We start from the raw sequence: 19,168 nt of genomic DNA, 5'->3' as shown, positions 1-19,168 counted from the left end.
GGACCCACTTTCCTAATAAGAAACTCTGCTTGGTGTATATAAAAGGTAAAGTTCTTTCCCTGCCCAGCAAGGCCAACATGGCTTTGAGTAGGGCCCCCTCTTTGCCTCACTCCTTCATGCGTTAGTTCCCCTGGCCTTATATCTGTCTCTAGAATACATAAACCCCCACCCCCGACCCAAGGCAAGCATACCCTCGCTCAGGGCTTTGCACGGTCTGCTCTTTCCTCTGGAATGTCCTGCCCCTGGGCTGGCTCCCTCACCCTTCCCAGTTCCCTGCTCTCAGTCACTTTGCCTGAGAAGCTTAACCTGCCTCCACCTGAAATGTCTGGGCCCCCTCTCCCTACAGACCCCCGTGCCTCTTCCTCTTCCCCGCTTTATTTTTCTCCATAGTATTCATCACCACTTGACATCTTTATTGCTTTATTTCTCTCTCTGTTTCCCCTCTTGCTCACCCCTCCCTGCCATTAAAATGTAAGCTCCATGAGTGCAGGAATTTTGTCTTTGTTGACTTTGATGTCCAGTGTCTGGTCATAATTAAAATAATAGCTGAGACCTACAAAGCACTTATACTCAGCTAGGCACTATTTAAGGGCTTCATTTACTCCTTACAAGAAACTTACGGAATAGGTGTTATTCTACCCATCTTATAGCTGAGGGAACGGAGGGATGGACAGGTTCAGTAACGCTGCCCAGCGACAGAGCTGGAAATTAAACCTAGGCCGACTGGTACTGTTTAATAAATACTGTTTAATAAATAAACAGCTGGTACTGTTTAATAAATGAATGAGTGAATTTCCCAATTGTCCAGCTGCAGCAGGGCCACCTCAGTGCCAGTAGCTCTTCTTTCTTCATTTATACAAATGAAATTATGGGACGCCCGGGTGGCTCAGCTGGTTAAGCATCTGCGTTCAACTCAGGTCATGATTCCTGGGTCCTGGAATTGACTCCTGCTCAGTGGGTTTTGCTCAGTGGGAAGCCTGCTTCTCCCTCTGCCTGCCGCTCCCCCTGCTTGTGCTCTCTCTCTTTCTCTGACAAATAAATAAAGTCTTAAAAAAATGAAATTGCTTCTAGTCTTCTGGTATGACAATCTTTCCGGTCCCTTTGGCTTTTTTTTTTTAAACTAAATTTCAGACAATATCGTAGGGTATAAAAGCAGTATGCAAAAGTCAAGTGCATTTCTATATACTAGCAATTACTCTGAAAATGAGATTAATAAAAGTTTCATTTACAAGAGCATCCAAAATAATATGATACTTAGAAATAAATTTAACAAAAGAAATGCAAGATTTGTATCTGAAAACTACATTGCACTGTTGAAAGATATTTAAAAAGATCTAAATCTGGAAAGTCACCCCATGTTCATGGGTTGAAAGACTGAATATTGTTATGGTGACAATACTTTCCAGGTTGAACTACAGATTAAATGGAATCCTTCTCAAAATGTTGCTGGCTCTGTTACAGAGATTGACAAACTGCTCCTAAAATTCATATGGAAATGCAAGGACTGACTTCAGATAGTCAAACATTCTTGAAAAATAAGAGCAAAGTTGGAGGATTCACATTTCCTGATCTCAAAACTTAGTAGAAAGCTACAAAAATCAGAGCAGCGTGATACTGGTAGGAGGACAAATATATGGATCAACGGAACAGAGCTGAGAATCCAGAAATCAATTCTTACATTTGTGGCAACTGATTTTCAACAAGGTCACCAAGACAGTTCGATGAGGGAAAGAATAGCTTTTGCATTGAATGTGTGAAAGATTGAAGTTAGACCCCCTACCTGACACCATATACAAAAATGAAGTCAAAATGGATCAAAGAGCTAAGTGTAAGAGTTAGAATTATAAAATCCTTAGGAGACTTTCATTTTTGGATTAGGCAAACCCTGTTTAGACATGACACCAAAAGCACAAGTGAGAAAAGGTAAAATAATTAGACTTCATTAAAATGTAAAACTTTTGTGCTGCAAATGATAACTTCTAGAAAGTGAAAAGACAACCCACAGAATAGGAGAAAAATATCTTCAAACCACGTATCTAATAAGGATCTATAGCCAGAATATATTAAAAAACAACTTAGTAATAAGATTACTCAGTTGAAAATGCACAGAAGACCTGAATGGGTACTTGCTAAAGAAGATATGCCAAGACCCAATAAGCACGAGAAAAGATGCTCAACATCATTAGCCATTAGGGAAATGCAAGTCAAAAGCACAATGAGATAATACCTCACACCCAGTAGGATGGCTATAAATCAAGATACATGTGATAAAAATTGTTGACAAGGATGCAGAGAAATCGAGAAATCGGAAACTCCTACATTGCTGGTAAGAATGTAACATGATGTGGCCTCTTTTGAAAACCTTTTGGCAGTTCCCTAAAAGTTTAAACATAGAATGATCACATGACCCAGAAATTCCACTCCTGGGATATACCCAAGAGAGATAAAAATGTATGCCCACAAAAATCCTGTGCATGGATATTCATAGCAGCATTGTTCATATCAGTCATTAAAGTGGGAATAACCCAAATGTCCAACAACTGATGAATGGGTAGATTAATGTAGTATTAATACACACAATAAAATATAATTTGGCAAAAAAAGAAATGAAATATTGATACAGGTTGCAACACAGATGAGTCTTGAAAATATTATGCTAACTAAGAGAAGGCGGGCACAAAATTCTTTATATTGTATGATTCCATTTAAGTGAAATGGTCCAGAATAGACAAATCCATAGAGACAGAAGGTAGATCAGTAGTTGCCTAGGGCTGTAGTGCAGGTGTTGGGGTAGAATGAGGAGAGAATGGGGCGCTTGGGTAGCTCAGTCAGTTAAGCGTCTGACTTCGGCTCAGGTCATGGTCACAGGGTCCTGGGATCAAGTCCTGCATTGGGCTCCCTGCTTGGCAGGGAACCTGCTTCTCCCTCTCCTCCCCGCTCATGCTCTCTCTCTCTCTCTTTCCCAAATAAATAAATAAATAAAATATTTTAAAAAGAGAGAGGGAGAATGAGGAGGGACTGCTAACGGGTACAGGGTTTCTATCTGGGGTGATGACAATATTCTAAAATTGATTATGGTGATGCTTGCACAACTCTGTGATTACACTAAAAGCCATTGAGTTGCATACTTTGTGTGGCAGGTAAATTATATCTCAATAAAGCTCTTAATTTCATTTCAATTAGGTTGTACTTTGCACCAGCTGCCTAGCTCTGTAATGGACATTTTCACGCATGTATCATACACCCAAAAGCCAGGGGGTGCCTGGGTGGCTCAGTCCGTTAAGTGTCTGCCTTAGGTTCAGGTCATGATTCTGGGGTCCTGGGATGGAGCCCATAGCAGGCTGTCTGGTCAGCTGGGAGCCTGTTTCTCCCTCTTCCTCTGCCTGCTGCTCTCCTTGCTTGAGCTCTCTCTCTGTGTCAAATGAATAAATAAAATAAAAAAATAGACTCAAAAGCTCCCAAAAGGAGCAATGATCATCTCCATTTTGAAAATAAGGAAACAGGCTCAGCGTGCTGTGCCCTGAGTCACGCAGCTGCTGTGTGGTGAGACAGAGAGTCAGACCCTGGTCTTTCATCTGCCATTTGGAGGCAGCCTAAGTGTGGGTTCTGGAGCCCATCTGTCTGAAGTGACCCCTCTTATAACACTGGGTTAGTCAGTTGTCCCCTCTTGAGCTCCAGCTTTCTCATCCGTAAGATAGGAGTAACAATAGTAGTGCTTATTTTAGATGGCTCTTGCGTGGCTTAAGACAATAGATACTCTAACGTGCTCTTCCTAGCATATGACAAATGCTCAATACATGTTAGCTTTTAATAGCCTAAGTGTGGTAAGTATTGTCATACTATCTGTTATATCCTTAATATACTTCACTATGTTGTGATATGCAGGTATGTACACCTGAAAATTATGTCTGATGGACTGTGAGTTAACATAGGAAGTGTTCTAATCAGCAATCAACATTTGAAGGATCCCAGTCAAGGATCTGTACTCCTGAGCAGAGGTGGGAGAACTACAGCTCACTTTTGTAAATAAAGTTTTATTGAAACACAGCCATACCATTCATTTACATATTATATAAGGCTGCTTTTCTTCTCCAGTAGCAGATTTGGGTAGTTGTGGCAGAAGCCATATGTCTTGCAAAGCTAAAATACTTACTATTGGGCCATTTATAGAAAAAGTTTGCCAACCCCTCTTCTAGAAGCAGACAAGGCCTTCAAATGATACCATTTAAATCTGTGCTCAAAAGTTTGTGTTTAGAAAAAAGAAAAAAAAGCTAAAATTAAGGTTCCTGGATTATGTGTTAGCTGGAAGGACTATAAGGCATGCAGCAAAGGACTATAAGGTGAGCCCAGAGGTTGACACTTTTGTTCTAGCCTCTGGGTGGCCCTGTGTCCGCATAACCCCACACCCATGGAGGATTCTGTTTCCTGATACCACCAGAAAGTGAGCTGACCTGCAACCAGGGTGTTGCTGTCTTGGTCTCAGAGCACACCTTCCATTTGGTGTGCTTACTAGGTATCTCAAAGGACAGACAGTGAGAACCTCACCAAACTTATAGCAAACTCAAAGAGACTTGCTAATAAATATTGTGTTGGGGAGAGAATTTGGTAGAAGTTGGTTTAAAGTAGTTTGATGCAATGGCTTGAGTAGTCACTGGGCACTGAGCGCTGTGGGGGAACATCTTTAAAAAGTAAAATATGTTCTCTGCAATCAACTTGTTTACCAGGCTAGCTGAGACCAAATTGTTATGGGAGAAGCCATTAGGGAGGATTCACACGCTAGCCTGTGTGATGCATGGCACATAGACAATGAAACTTAACTGCCACATGGATGCTTGGGGTTCATGAAGGAAATATCCAAGGGGAAGTATCCATGTGAGGATGGAGATGGAGGGGAGCATGAGGAAAGAGCAAATAGCTGTTGAGCAAAGGTGAGAAATGACAATAATGAGATGGACAGAGCAGGGCTGCAGAGAGTGAAACCACAGAGGCGCTCATAGAAGGTCAAGGTGCTATCCTCAAGCATTGGAGGACATTGCTGGGAGTGGACAGGGTACGCGATATCGGAAGGAGCCCTAGAAGGCTGTCCACATGACCAATGCGGATAAGAAAGAACAAAGAGCAAGATGAAGATCCTTTTCTGAAAAGCAAATCCTTGAAATGACCCTACTGCCACCCCAGTCCCCAAATCCCATCTGATACTGGATGCTTAGCCTCAGGGGCATTTCAGAGAAGCACTGGGTTAAGCCTCCAACATATCTTTACTTTTGGATTTTTTTTTTAATCTTTTCACATGTTTGTATCTCTTCTCCCTTGGTATAAAAGTGAGACAGCAGAACATGACCTGGAAGCCTAATCCTACCACGGACTTGCTCTGTGGCCATACACAGATTAGCTACTTCTTTGAATCTCACTGAGGTCATCTGTAAGAACCAGCTGTTAGCATCTGCCTCTGAGTGGAAGCAGTGTCAGCTACAGACTTGGTGCTTATAATGGTCGTCTAGGTGTTTGTGGAAGAGTCGACTGATGACTCTGGGCTGGGAGAGTGAGTAATGGTGGTGCAGAGCTGGAAGTTGAGGGTTTGAGAAGGAAGGCTGTATTTTGAGTGAAGAGAAGACACCATGCTTCGTGCCTTGGGTGGAAGCACACCCCGAGTGCAACCGGGGTAAGACCCGGGTGGAATGCCCCCAGACAGCCCTCTCCCTGCTAGAGTGGTTGACTTGGGCTTTGCATAGAGGGGAGGTTTGGAAGGCATTTCACGGTGGTGACTTTCTCATCGCGATGCACCCCGTCCTCCTCAGTGCTGGGAAGCCTGATCCTGATTAGACTTCTCACGGGTGGTCCATCTTCCAAGGCCTCGGGGCTCCTTTCTCTTTGGTGGTGGATGATATTGGCAGGCTTGGTTTTTTCCAACCATGAGAAGCCACATGGGGTAGAAATTTGAGAGTGGCTTTTCTTCACTGTACAGTCAGCATCAACAGCCTTTCTGTTTACCGCAATGGACAATAACTCCCCCCAAAACTACCGTGTCCCTGCTGACCCCAGCTGCCTCTCTGACCTGGTCCAGGGAGATTGTGCAGCTCATGCCATTCCTACAACATCCCCTCACCCACAGGCACTCCCCGAGGTCAGCCAGTGAATGTGGCCGGAGAACTCTTGTTTCATGCACACTAATAAAAATTCCTCCTGTAAAAACATTCAACAAATACCTGGGGCTCATAACCTGGTGAAAAGAGAATGGGCTTCGAAGTCATACACTTGGGTGCAATTCCAGGCTAACCCACTGAGAATGGAGATAATAGCTCTGTGTCCTTGGGCAAGTTACTTGCCCATTCTGAGGCTTGTTTTCTTACCTATAAAAATCTACCTGATGGGGTCAATGGGAAGATGAAAGAAACTGTATATAGAACCCAGCACATATAAATGTTCGATCATAGTAGCTATTTTAAAGACAAAAATTATTATCTATATGATATATAAATGTGACAACTTGTGAATCGTTCCTTTTTTCTTCCCTGGTGAATGTAGGACCAAGTAGACACTTTTTGTCACCTCCAACAGCCAAGACACTTTATGATCCCACAGGAGTCTGGGGTTGCAACAAATCTTGGCATTCATATGAGGTTGTTTCAACCACACTCCCCCATTTTATTCTGGAACTTGAGATCCTTTCTTGGGATTTAAAGAGATTTCTGTTCTAAAAGCCTTTGAAGTAGGCTCTTATTTTCTGATATTACTGAGTTTTAAAGTCAGGAAGAAACTTAGGTCACCTGGCCCAATTTCTGCTTTTGAGGAGAAAGGGCCAGAAAAGGTAAATTACTAGCTAGTGGAAGGTGAGCAGGAAATCATACTCACGGTTAAATTTATTTAGCATTTACTATGTGCCAGGATCTGTTTGCAACATTTGACCTGAATGATCTTATTTAATCTTCACAAAGCATGTCTTACCCCCATTGTATTGATGAGGAAATAAGGACAGTCGAGTCTTTGGTTTCCGACACCCACCTCCACGCAACCTCGTGGAAAGGACCTACACACTGTCGATGTCCAAGACATGCATGCAAATCAAGGAAGGCAGCTGTCAGTGTTTTACGCTCAGCCCTCTTGCTCCATCAGCTGGACCGTGGGTCTTGAGAAGGAGCACCAAGAAGTAGTCATTTGCATGTTTCCTGGCAGCCTTGCTAGAACCAGACTGTGATTGGCAATCAAACAGCTGAGGGAGGAAGCATAGCCAGATTCTTATTTCAGATCCGTGTTGCCTGTGAAAACCACACAGCCCGATTCTCACCTCCATTCATAAAGTAGATGGAAGAGAATTATAGAAAGATGTTTGAATTTTAGTCCTTCTCATGACTGGAGTTAGCCTTGGGACTCTTTCCTGGTCCCACACGCTGCAGCACCTCAATGACAATCACTAGCTCAAAGCTTGCACAGCGGGAAACAAAAATAAATCTTTATTTGGCTGTGCTCCTGTTTTACAGTCAACGGTTGGTTGTCTGTATGTCCTCAATAGCAAATCATTTTTGGTGATGCTGGGTCATAGGCTCAAGAGGAAATTGCTTCAGAAGAGCAGATACTTAATAAATCGTCTGGGGGTTGGATCAAGGTTTCCTCATCCTTAAGTGAGTCCAGGGGTGGGGGATGGTCTCCGTGGTCTCCTTCGGGGACTAGAGGTAAAATACCAGTCTACATTTGGGTTTACCAGGGCCAACAGCAAGAGTGACTCTGCCTCAATGTGCAAGCTTACTGCTGTGAAAAATAATTGTCCCTGATATGATCTGATTAGGGTACCCTAGTTCTGTGTCCCTGTGGTAATGACTTACTTCTTGCAAAGGTATAATGGTACAAGTTTAATGACAACATCTAAGCAATTCGCATAATACTTTTCACCTTCATTCTTTCAAGGTTTGCTCCCTGAAGAACCGTTATGCCCTTAACAGTTTCTGGCGAGAATTCTGGGCTGTGGATTGGGTGCCCATCACAGCCCCAATACATGGTTGTCTTATTCCCCCCGCCATTGATTTTCAGATTGCTTACTCAAGACAGGGCACACGGGCGTTTCTGCAGAGGCTGTTCAATGCCTGCATTGCACTTGTCACTTTTTTACAATTATCTGAGCATTCGGATACTTGTGTTTATTTTTTGTCCCTTCCACCAAGCCATGTGCTCTGTGAGGGCAGGGACCATGTCAATTTTGTTTATCTCTATATTCCCAGGGTCTAGAATGCTCCAAGAGTGAGTAGATAAACATTAGCACCTGAGCGAACTTGACTTATGAACAAATAAACTCTAATTCCAGATTACGGTGGATGTGCTCTGTGGGCTTTGCTTTAGACGGCCAACCTTCCCTCCTGTAAAGATGGAATCTCTTTGAAGAAGTGGGTGTGCATTGCTCCACAGTTACATTCACTTATGATATGGGCTACAATTAATTCATTTGGCTTGGGCATTGAAAAGGAACTTTCTCATGTTCTTAATAATTTAATAATCCTTCAAAGGTGTTCCTTCCAGTTGTGCTGGGCACCAGGAGCCCTGGCCCTCTGGTCTCAGAGCAACTTCATCCCTCGTCCCAGAATCTTCTCCGTTCCATCCTCAATTGCTACACTCATATTACCAGTAGATTTCTTTCAGTAAAGATGAGTTCTAAGTTACATGCACGCAACTATGTGGATCAAGACATGTTTTCCTGGTAAAAATAAGTTTTGCGAACATCTTTCTTTTGCCACATTAGTATTTCAATATTTTCTCAAGTTCAGAGGCCTAAGGCCCATTCATATTATTGAGAATGTGCTTTCATGGACATTTAATAATATGATTATTAAAATTGTAAAAATATAATAAACTCACACCAGTTTCCTCTATTCACCCTTGTTTGGGTGCAAAATTATATACTCAAGATTTCAAACTGGTGGCCTGGCATTTGAATTTTAACCTGCAGATGTGTTTTGTTTAGCTGGCCCGGTGCTTAAAAAAATCAGAGTCGATATTTAAAAATTAAGAGATTTTACATAATAATCTGGGTTTGTGAAAAGTCAACATACCCTGTCTGTCTACAACTGGCTACAACTAAGTATGGCTTTTCATAGGGCGTCCCTACTGCAGTTTGTGGGTCCACCTCTGTGAACCCTCTGTGTCTACTGCTTAAATATCTGGAAGTGTGAGACTACACATGATTTGCTTTCTTTTTTGCAAATTTTAAATAAAGTCATTTCAATTTTTTGTTACAAGAATGAATAAAAGCAATAGCTTTTGAGGCACTTATGTTATCAGTCTAAGAATTGATCAGAAGATGTATATTCTTCCTAGTCAAATGCTGCTTCCAGAATTACTAAAAATTTTAGAACAGAAAAGGAAGAATAGAAGTGAAATGATAGCAATTGAGATTGCCAAAGGCTTTCTTGATCATCTCTTTGTTAGCTAGTTGAGTTATTCTGTGTTTGACTTGTGGTTTCTAGTCTTGCCAGATGTAAGAATGCCCTGGAGTGAAGAGGCGGGGAAGCAGCCACGTTACAAACATCTCCTTTTTCATCTGGGGGAGGGTGAGCCGTCAGTGTGCTGGGACTCCTCTTGCGTCCTCTGTGGGCTTGTTTTACTGGCGCTGCATCTGTGTCTGAGATAGATGTGGAATGACGATAAACTAGCTGCCATGGAAGGGATGTTAAAATCCACGATGGACTCAGGGAACTCTGGGAGAATCATTTAGTCAAGAGTCTCAAACAACGGCTATCATTTGAGGCTTTGATGCATTTAAAGTCGAGATGCTTCATGCGCAAGAAGTGTGCTGACTAAAAAGCTTCTAACAGTGAATGAAACCATCAACAGAACAAAAAGGCAACCCACTGAATGGTAGAAGCTATTTGCAAATAATATATCTGATAAAGGATTAACATTCAAAACATATAAAAAATCACATGACTCACTCTTAAAAAACCCAAGTGAGCAGAGGACCAAATGAAAACCACAATGAGATGTCACCTCACACCTGTCAGAATGGCTATTACCAAAAAAGACAAAAAATAACAAATGTTGGTAAGGATGTGGAGAAAAGGGAACCTTGGGGCACTGCTGGTGGGAATGGAAACTGGTGCAGCCACTCTGGAAAATGGAATGGAGTTTCCTTTAAAAATGAAAATGTAACTACCGTATGATCTAGCAATTCCATTTCTGGGTATTTATCCAAAGAAAACGAAAACAGTAATTTGAAAAGACACACGCACCCCTATGTTCATTGCAGCATCAGTAACAATAACCAAGACATGGAAACAACCTGAGTGCTCATCTACAGATGAGTGGATAAAGAAGATGTGACACACACACACACACACACACACACACACACACACACACACACAGGAATAATACTCAGCCATAAAAAAGAATGAAAGCTTGCCATTTGCGACAACGTGGTAGACCTAGAGGGTAATATGCTGACTGAAATAAGTCTGACAGAGAAAGAGAAATACCATATGATATCACTCATACGTAGTATCTAAAAAGTAAAAGGAACAAAAAACCCCAAGCAGAAAGACTCACAAATTCTGAAAACAAGGTGATGGTTCGGGGGAGGGGGGATGGGCAAAACTAGCGAAGGGGATTAAGAGGTACAATCTTCCAGTTATAAAATAAATAAGACAAGGGGACGTAAAGTACAGCATAGGGAATAGAGTCAATAATATTGCAAAACTTTGCTACGGTGGCAGATGGTAACGAGATTTATAGTGGTGATCATTTCATAAAGTATGTAAATATCAAATCATTATGCTATACACTTGAAACTAATATAATATTGCACGTCAGTTATACTTTGAGAAAGTGCCCTGTTGTCTTGCATAAGTATCCCATCCTTTCTCTTGCTGTGTAGTGTGGATCCTGTCCTGTTGGCGTCCATGTTCATGTGAAGCCTCACCTTCACTGTATGTATAAATCTGTAGCAAAACGGAAAGTTTCTTTAGGTAGATTTTATTGGGAATACACTTATTTGGGCAATAAGATCTTCAATGAGAGGAGCTAAAGACACACAAAATTTAATTAGGGGGATACAATGTGGCTACAGAGAAGCACGCTCTCCTTAAAGATCTATAACAGGGGTGCCTGGGTGGCTCAGTCATTAAGCGTCTACCTTCGGCCCAGGGTGTGATCCCAGGGTCCTGGGATCAAGCCCTGCCTTAGGCTCCCTGCTCTGCTGGAAGCCTGCTTCTTCCTCTCCCACTCCCCCTGCTGTCTCTCTCTCTCTGTCAAATAAATAAAATCTTAAAAAAAAAAAATAACGATCTATATTACTTCTTAAAAAGTGTTGAGTCAGTTACAAGGTTTGACTTTTTTGTGCCAATAGACCAGCGTTTCTCAGCTTCTGTCAATCTGTATGATATCTTGGGGCAAAGAACTCCTTGTTGTGGGGCCGGCCTGTGTACCCAGGGTACTCTGCAGCACCCCTGGCCTCTACCTACCAGACGACAGTAGCAACTACCCTCCCCAGAACAGTGACGACCAAAACTTTTTTTTTTTTTTTTTTTTTTTAAGATTTCATATATTTGTCAGAGAGAGAGAGCACAAGCACGGAGGGCAGCAGGCAGAGGCAGAGGAAGAAGTAGGCTCCCTGCTGAGCAAGGAGACAACTTGGGACTCCATCCCAGGACCCCAGGATCACGCCCTGAGCTGAAGGCAGACACTTAACCGACTAAGCCACCCAGGCATCCTGACAACCAAAACTGTCTTCAAAGATGGCCAACTGTGCCCTGGGGCCCCAAATTGTCCCTGGTTGAGAACCGCTGCCGTAGACCTCCCAAGATCTCTGAATTTTGCCAGAGGGTTCAGATTTTGTCTTCAAAGATCTCAGAAGGGACGTGTAAGTCGGGAAAAGTGTGTTCCCTTTCTGGATGCCTAAAGGGCAATGGACAACTTTCAAAATCCAAGCACAGAGCCTGGTTTCCTCTTCTGTTCCTGCCCTATGGCCTCAGATGGGTCACTTCATCCGTGTAAGCCTCATGCCCTTTTATGAAATAACAGGAGGCCGGTCTCCGAAGGCTCACTGAGGACTAAATGAGATAATGTGTGTGAACTGACTGCCCCTTACACAGCCGACAGTCAGCTCCTGCATGGGATCCTCTGTTTTCTCTAAAGCACAACAGTTAGGACAACAGCGTCCTGTCTCCACTTGGAGGCAGTCAACTTGCCTGGGACCTCGGCTACTTGGTTTGCCCTGGAGCTCTTCTCTCCTCAAGGCTGGGAGGATTTGTTTGTTCTTTTCTAAAAGGGTAGAGTGAGGACTGCTGCCCGGGCTCACCTGAGTGGTCGCCGCCGTGCTGACTCAGAGCTCAGCCCCAGCAGCCGCTGGGCTCAGAGATGATGCTTGTTTCCCCCCCACACACGCCCTCCCGAGATTGCCATTTTATAATGCAATTCGATGGTTTCTGCATCTACATATAAATAAAGTGTATTTATTTTTCTGATTCTTGTAAGAAAACCCAAAGCCACAAGATTGTGTTTGAAGTTCCAAAACCGATGACTTGAGGTTTCCCTCCCATAGTGCATTCCCCTTGGACCACATGGACACAGGCAGCACACAGATCACTGCACTATTCTCAGCGGGTCCCCGAGGATGGGAGCCGGCAGCCCAAGGGGACACACCAGGCTGCAGAGGTCCTTGTCCTTCCTCTGCCAGTGCTGGAAACCTCACTAAGCCTTCGGACATGGAATGGATTTTGTGATCCGCCTTCACCTGCAGTAAGCTACCCCAGCCGTTAGAATTCCTTGGCTTCACGGTCCTCTCCTCTCTTTCTGGATTTTGAATCTTGCTTGGTAACAGTTCAGGCAGAATTTTTTTTACCCATTTCTACACACTAAGAAAGCAGTTTGTGTGCACATGTATGTGTGTGCTTTTAAGGAAACGCACAGCTTTTTTCGGCAAGACTTAAGGTGTTATCAGGAAGAGCATAAGAATGAAAAGGAAATAACCGACTGGGAAGTTGGAGAAAATGTTGCTTAGTTTCAGTACATATCAAAATTATAAGGAAGATGTTAAATTCACTCACACGTGCAGGCTTGTATATGTGTAGACTGTCTCTGGGACACACAGAGACTGAAGACGGAGTGGCGGCGGAAGGAGGGAGGTTTAGTTTTCTGTCTCTAGACTAGTGGCCCTATGGCACGTCTGTGATGTGCATGTGGTCGTTGAAAAAATAGAGTAAAATTTAAAATACAAAATAACAAATCAAAAAACTAAAAATTGAATCAAAAGCATTCCAAGATAAGGAGGGAAAAAAAGAAAGGTTGAGGCAGCTTGCAGAGATATATTTAACAGAAGAGAGGAAGTCGGGGGCGAGGGAAGGCATGCAGGGCCAGCATGCAAGAGGCGTACCAAGGAGAGCTCTAGAGTCATGGAGGGGTGAGGGGGTGCGGGCTGAGTTCAGAAAGTTTTCTGTGACCAGAGCCAAGAGTGAGATATGATCATTTACATGATTTGAAGTTCACAGGTTAGAAACAAATGGGTGTTTACAGGATGCCCAGAAGGAACAGAATGTGTCTTTAACGACACTCCCAGTAAATACACCAGTGAGAATCAAATCACTGTTCGCGCTGACGTCCCCCATTGTGGGCTTCAGGCTAACACCCAAGTGCCACTCACGGGGCAACCCGATGGGGGTACCACGTTCTTTCCTAAATTCTTAGCTCTCTGCTGGGCTCGTGCACTTAGGATGGAATGTGGATCAGATGGACTTCATACATATCTTTGGGTCATCTCGCGTGAATGTTATTTCTTAAAAATAAGCTTTCGATAAGACTCGACCAGCAGAGATTAGGGTTAGATTTTCTGGCAAGAACCTTGGTGCAGACTCTACATTGGCCGTGAGGGGCAGATCCATCGACCTGGACAACCACAGGCCACGTCCACTCTGCACAGAGCCACGTAAAATGACTGGATTTTCCCTCGTGGAGAGTGGTACAAAGTAGAAAGTGTTCAGTTTTTTTAACCTGTCAAAGGCAGGCCTCGGAAGGCTCCTGACAACATGAAAAAAAACATGCTGTGCTTTTTATCCCTGAAAGGCAGGCCGTGAGCCCAAGGCAGGGAGCCTCGATGGTGAGCTGTGTGTTTACACAATCAAATCTCCTTTTACCGCAAGTCCTTGCCTCCATCAATATTTTGACTGAGCAAAGCCTGCTCCGTATCAGTGAATCAGTGTCATATCCTGCTTTCCCACGTTCCTCTGTCCATCTAGCTGTGTCCCAGAGATGGCCGTTAGTGTGAATCTCGGAGGGACGCTTCTGCGCTCCCAGAATCCCAGGCAGGGGCCGGCACGTTGCTGTAAGTTCACCCCCAGAGGCTGCTTTTACAGCACACGGGCTTCCACCAGCTTTGAGGGTGCTTACGTGCCGAAGGGAAGCTGAAGAATTTAATCAGTCTTCGTAGCCATTTACTGCTTCATATATTACAAAGCAGAATAGATTATGTCTTAATTACACGCTCTTCCTTCTAAAAGGCTCTGTTCATCTGTGGTGGCCACTAGCAGTTAAATCTATGGAAAACATGTGTCTCATTGCGGAGGTTAATAATGTGTTGGCGATTTTTCCAGGAGCCGAGAAGGTTTCTGTAATCAGGGACAATTGCTACATTGGCTTGAAAAGAGTGACGGGCTGAGTCACTTGACCGTAAACAGGTTGTGGGGAATGTCTGGACGGTCTTGAGTTTCTCATAGTGCTCAGGGTGGGAGCGCAGGGAGGGGGCCCGCAGGGTTTCAGTCCCAGGTCAGGCCCGGAGGAGCTGGGGACCCTGCAGGGCTGCGGCCAGAGTGCAGGGCTCTCCCACAGGCCCTGACTTTTCCCCTCTCCGAGGAAATGCAGCAGACATTTAAATATTTCCAAACCAAACAAGACACCCTGAAGGATTCTCCTCCTGTGGCCCCATCATCTGCCTCAGGCCGGATTTGAAAATATCAAACAAGGCAGGGACAGAGGCAGCTCCGTGGCTCGGCTGGCTCGGAAGAGGACTGGCAGGAAGACAGGACAACAAAGCTCACCCCGTGCTGAGCTTCTGCCCCCAGATGCAGGGGCTGCTTTTAAACACTGCCGAGGCAAGAATGCGGGGTGGTCTTCAAGTCACAGCCGGATGAGGGTCCCGATCTCCCACACTTCCTCCAGGGTCCCAAATACCAAGCCAGGGTGGCCTTGAGGGTTTGAACAAGCCTCTCAGGTTCTCCCCCCGCCCCCACTTGTCTTCAGGTTTCTACGCCTTTTTCGCAGAGTATCCCGTGCCCCGGCTCCTTCTAAAAAGCCTCCTCCTGCTCTCTCCTGCCCCCCACAGTTAAATCAGATTTCACATTTTCATCTGGGCTTTGACGTTAAAGGAAATAAAAGTCCTAGAACCAAACCTGCTCCTGCAGTGGCCTCTTGTTCCATGAGAACTGAGCCTGCTTTGAAATTCTGAAAAGCCTCATCTAATGTCAGCACTGAATTTGGAGGGCAAAAAAAAATGAAAGTTGTAACTTTGGTCTTGTTCTGCACGTAATTGTTAATAGAATCGTGGTTTCTTTCTTTCTTTTGTCATCTTGTTTTCCAAATTAAAATCCCTCAATGACTCAGCCTCTGCTATGGTCTGAGAAACAAAGAGCCATCAGGAGAGCTAGCTTGAGAGAATATCTGGGCTTCAGAAGGCAGATGGAAGGACAGGAAACTGCAGTCCCAGCAAGGGCTGGGCTCTGCTCCCTCTCCCAGGGCTCCCTCTGAGGGCAGGCCTTGTGTCCCCCAAGGCTTTAGGGGACCTTTCAGTTCACTGGAGGAGATGTTGGTGGCAATGAGCCTGGGGGAGTAGACTTTGAATCCTTATGGCTCAGACTCATCCTAGACATTGAAGGCTGGCTCTCCTCTTCTCCACACTTCCCTGAAGTCCCTTTTCAGACTGGGACACATCTCCCAACTCACCTCTCACCAGGACTGGGAATCCTACTTTCTTTCTTTTGGGCAGAACCAGCTTATACCCAGGGTGGGAAGATGGCCCGAGGGCAGATCAGACTGCTCGGTGTGGTATCCCAGGGCACCATGCTTCCGCTGATGGTGTGAGCTCTCTCTGGGGGCTGTCTCAGCCTGGGCATGGCGGGTTCTCACCTGGGCCGTTAGGGGAAAGGGTAGGAATCCTGGAAGTCCCGCTGCCTTTGCCTGGCCTCCTCAGAGCTCTGTGTCTTCATGTGGCATGAAGGTTGGGGATGTCTGCTATGGTGTGGGCTGTGCCTTGGACCATTTATGAGCTTCCTGGACAAATGCCCTGACATCTCATGAATCTCTAGGGTAGACGTTGTGGACACCCTGGAATGCTGGGCATGCCTATTCTTCAGCAAAGACTCCCCCTCCGTAGCTGCCATCCCATCCTTTCCCAATCGCCCAATTCAGACATGTGCAGTCAGGTGGATTTCGGGTTGGGTTTCAGCCCTCCCAGTTGCTAGCTGTGTACTGGTGAATGAGTTTGCTCATCTAGGAAATGGGTTTAATAATAATGCAAACCCTGTAAGACTATTTTAAGGATTGCTAGATTATGCATGCTGGTTAGCAGAGGACCTGAATATCCAGTAACCCCCCAGAGAGCTGCTTCTCCTAACACTCAGTGTTCATAATACTGTGTTAACAATACTAGCTTTCCCCAGTTCAAAAAAGGGGGAAAAATCTTTTTTGCTGGTCTTTCTCTTTTGGGAGGTGTGATCCTTGCAGGGCCCATGGCTGATACAGTTTCAGGGACAACCTTGTCCCCTTCCAGGGAATTGTGGAGTAGTGCTTCGGAGGCTTTGCCCAAAAGAATGTAGACTAGCCAGGGGCTAAAGCTGCCCTACATGCCCACTTAAGCGTGTTTTCTAGCTGAAGGAAGCAAAATCTAGCTTCCAGGCCACTCAAAGCTCAAGGGGCTAGATGGAGGGAAGAGGCTGTGCTCCAGTGGCCCAGCTCTCATGAGTACTCTTCAGAGAGCTTGCTTATTCTAAATTGTCTTGGACAGTGCAGAAGGCCCTGGGTTGGAGACCTTAATAAATCAAGTGTATTCTGTCCAGCTGTGAGCTTGGTTTATAATTGTTATGGGTTGAATTGTGTTCCGCCAAAAAGACATATTAGAGCCCTAACTCCCAGTGGCCTTATATGAAGATGGGGTCTTTACAGAGGTCATCAAGTCAAAGTGAGGTCATTAGGGTGGGTGCAAATCCAATATGACTGATGTCCTTATATAAAGGGGAAATTTGGACACAGAGACAGACACACACACAGAGAAGATGACATGAAGACACAGGGAGGAGATGGCCATCTACAAGCCAAGGAGAGAGGCTTCAGATGACACCTTGATTTTGGACTTTTGGTTTCTGAGACTGAGAGGAAAACAAAACAAAACAAAACAAAAAACCTCCTGTTGTTTAAATTACCCAATTTATGGCAGCCTGGGCAAAATTATACTTCTAACTTTCCTGTGCTTCAATTCCTCCATCTGCATACCCTGACAACAGCAACCTTTCTCCCCCCTCTGCTTAGGACTTAGTTAGGACTTGGTTTATATGTAAAATGACAGCAGGCTTTCTGCAGCTCTACCGCACCGTGCTTCAGTGTTTGTGGAAAACCGAGGAACTATATCTTGACCACCTGCATTGTGCCAGGAACTAACTACTTTGTAGCCCTTAATCATCCCACCCATATTCAACCCTGTTGCCTAGTGTAGGAAACTGAGGCACCGCCAACTGAGGAATGCAGTGAGTGGCAGAGCTAAGATTTCAAAAAAGCCAGCTCTGCCTGCCTCAGACATCTCTGCTCTTCATGCCCACCCTGTGCTCAGCGGACAGGGTGTGCTGCTTGGGAGAGACTCATGGAAGAGAAGGTGTGGAGACATTTTCTTTAGCGTACGTCCTCTCTGCAGGAGATATTTTTTAGGGCACAATAAAGGACCGGGTTTCACCCCAACAGCTTGCAGTGGACTGTTCACGGGCATTCTTTGCTATTTCCCTGCTAGTGAAGACCCAGAGCTGATGCATCGTCCTTAGTGTGTTCCTGGCTCAGACACTCCTTGCTTGACTCATTGGTTGACTCACGTCCAGACTGAGGATTTCCTGCTGGTCACCTATCTGATTCCTGTAGGGACTTGGGACTTGCCTGTAAAGAAGGGACTATCCAGAAGGAAGAGGGTATGTCTGTGGTCCACCACACCTGTTCTTATCATTGCAAGGGGACATCCAGTGTTCAGAGGCTGACAGAAGCAGAGCCCACTGGGACCTCGCCACCTGGAGGAGCAGCCAAAGCACTCTCCGAGCGCCATGCCATCAGTAGCCATGCGTGGTTGCGGTGGCGCCCGGAAGCACTGTGCATGACTTGGACAAGTTCGCACTATGCCCTCGCTGCAGCCAGTAGTCTTGTCTATGGCTGGAGCGGGGCTCAGTTTGGTCTGAAAACAAAAGCGACCATTTAACGTAAAACCAACTGCTCTTTACACTTCTGGAATTAGAGGAGGGGAAAGTCCCACCATTAGAAAAAAACCTCAGAAGGTGAATATTACACAGTTGCAGTGAATTTGGGGATTTGGAAAGATGGCAGGTGTGATAAAATGTCAGCCTTTCCTTACTTGGCGCTAAAGCACAACTGGATAGAAGATTGTGTGTCTGAGTATGTTGGTGTATGTGTGTGCCTGTGAGTGCCTCTGTGTTTGTGTGCACGTCTGCCCGTGTGTTTCTTCTTTAAGCAATGGCTCTGCTGCACTTGGCCTCTTCCCCAGTCACGAGGAGGGGTGTGTCCTACCTGACATTATTGCTGGGGCTGGGGCCGAGGACCCCACATCGTTACTGACAGTACCACCATCCAATTAGAATATTGACAACTGCCCTGTGGAAAGTCCCCGGCAGGTGAGGCCCAGGTCCCTGGATTTATCACCCAGATGTCCTAAGCACTGTGACACGTAGCAGTGATGCTGTGATTCTGCATGGCCCCAACTGGCCAGTCCCAGGAGCCCTGCAAGAGGGGTGAGGGCCTCAGCATTCCTTGCTGTCCTTTCTGGTGTTTCCCCCCCACCCCCAACCAATGCCCATGTCCTTACGCTCTGTACCTTCCCTTAACTCAACTTTTCTTCTGGGAAAGAACCTTGGTAAGTTATGCCTGGTGGCCTTGTTGGGCTGTACCTTCGTTCCCTCTAGTTCTGCCCTGAACACAAAGGGAGGCTCTGAGG

The sequence above is a fragment of the Ursus arctos genome, unplaced genomic scaffold (assembly GCF_023065955.2).
Source record: "Ursus arctos isolate Adak ecotype North America unplaced genomic scaffold, UrsArc2.0 scaffold_31, whole genome shotgun sequence".
Classification (NCBI taxonomy): Eukaryota; Metazoa; Chordata; class Mammalia; order Carnivora; family Ursidae; genus Ursus; species Ursus arctos.
The sequence above is the reverse complement of the archived record's forward strand: the minus strand, read 5'-3'. Positions refer to the sequence as shown.